The 2,033-nt window shown below is 37.1% G+C and overlaps 1 long non-coding RNA gene across 1 annotated transcript in view; it reads left to right on the top strand.

Moving 5' to 3' along the window:
* Positions 1–289: 289 nt before the first annotated feature.
* The window catches only part of LOC118477521, a 3,809-nt gene continuing 2,065 nt past the window's right edge, over positions 290–2,033 (top strand). Inside the window, exon 1 of the long non-coding RNA XR_004858433.1 lies at positions 290–420. This is a non-coding gene — a long non-coding RNA (uncharacterized LOC118477521). The remainder of the gene's footprint in view (positions 421–2,033) is intronic.

The raw sequence follows: 2,033 nt of genomic DNA, 5'->3' as shown, positions 1-2,033 counted from the left end.
AGGTTCTCTCTGACATTTTTGGCCGTTTTGGTTTACAGAGACCGTGAGATCAAAAGCAAAATGTTCCTTCTGCTCTAACAAAATTGTAAGTCTATTCGGAGTGATTATCAATATATTCAAAGAAATGCATTCGAAAAAAGTATGACATGTTGTGAAGCTCAAGTTTTTAAAGTAAAATTCCTCAAAACTAATAATAATTATTTAACAGACAGAACTTTGTAATTCTGAGGTAGCGAATTGTATATGTACTATTTCACTTTGAAAGTGTTTTTTTCTCAAACAACAGCTTGCTGACCGTCGCCATCACTATGGGAATTATGTTTACTTTGGTGCCACAGCGTAAGGCCTGGATATCTAAAGTGACCATTCCTTGCATGATTGCTGGAAACATCGCCAACTGCATGACTGGATGCTTTGCAAGTGAGTCAATGTCATCTTTTCGAGAGGAGTAACAAAACTGTCTATCTATCTATCTATCTATCTATCTATCTATCTATCTATCTATCTATCTATCTATCTATCTATCTATCTATCTATCTATCTATCTATCTATCTACCTATATATTTATCTATCTATCTATCTGTCTGTCTGTCTGTCTGTCTGTCTGTCTGTCTGTCTGTCTGTCTGTCTGTCTGTCTGTCTGTCTATCTGCATACTCATACATGCACATACACACACTTACAAAAGCAAGCACACGCGCACACACACACATACCTACTCATCCGGAGAGAGAGAGAGAGAGAGAGAGAGAGAGAGAGAGAGAGAGAGAGAGAGAGAGAGAGAGAGAGAGAGAGACAGCGTAATAGTGAGTATGGGAAGGAGAGAAAGATATAAAGATGGCGGAGATATGAGAGAGAGAAAAAAACATGTAAATAGAGAAGTATAAATAATGAGCTAGACATACAGACATATATCCATCGATCAATATTAATAATTGCGAGCACGTCAGTACACAGTGCCCCCAAATTAGCATACTTGTCTGTCAGCATTCGGAGGTATCTTAATTGCGTTAATACAAATGATATTATGAGGTTACAAAGAAACCTCACTCACTGGTTTGTTCCCCTGGACATTACGCAAGGCATAGAAGAGAATATCAAATGCTCCCCCTCCCACATTAAAAAAGTCAGTTTTACTGCTTCGTTCTATGGGGAACGTTTTGCTTAGATGTGATGATGCAAATATAGAGGAACCGAAACAGTTTTAGTTTAAATTCTAGTCTGTAAGAGCTTTATGGTACTTTCAACACAACCAGGCTATATAATAACTTAAAATTATAATTCTAGAGAGCAGATACATAGAAAAGAAGGAGGAGAGAAGATGACGACAGATATATGATAGGAAAGTAAGAGCAAATTACCCAAGAGGGCCTGCCAAACATCCACGAAAAGAAACAGATCTCTCTGTTGAAACCTTTACATAAGAAAAACAAGTCTTACAGATATCATTTCATTTCTTTCCGTACCAAATGTATTCTTTAAAAAGTAGTATACGCATATACCATATTGGAACAAAAATAACAGCTTTGGAATTCAGGGAATACATTTTGCTGACGTGATACCCATAAATCTAAACTTGATCCTTTCAGACTACTTACGCCGTCCGCTGAAAGTTATACGAATGCTAGCCGTCAACATTTAAAATGTGCACCACCTGGTACCATCGTCATGATACAGCATGGCGTCCCCTCACCGTCATCACAGTTGGATTTTTGTTAAGTAAATGATTAGCAATCTAATACGGCGATTGAAGCTACCCTAGGCACTCCACCAGAACTACAAAGTTCTATCTGCTCAGTATCTAGTTTTGAGAAATTTGACGTCGACAGTTTTGGGTTTCACAAAATTAATGTCAAGCTTTTTTTCCGAATGCAATTCTTTTAATATTCTGATAACGACTTCGAATATTCTTACTATTTTGATATAGCAGACAGAACACTTGGTTTCTGCCCTCAAGGTCTTAGTAACACAAAACCGCCAAACATGTCACACAGAACTTAGTAATTCAAAGGCAAAATAACAATAGTAATAAT

The sequence above is a fragment of the Aplysia californica genome, unplaced genomic scaffold (genome assembly GCF_000002075.1).
Source record: "Aplysia californica isolate F4 #8 unplaced genomic scaffold, AplCal3.0 scaffold00122, whole genome shotgun sequence".
Lineage (NCBI taxonomy): Eukaryota > Metazoa > Mollusca > Gastropoda > Aplysiida > Aplysiidae > Aplysia > Aplysia californica.
This window is presented reverse-complemented; position numbering and strand designations above follow the sequence as displayed.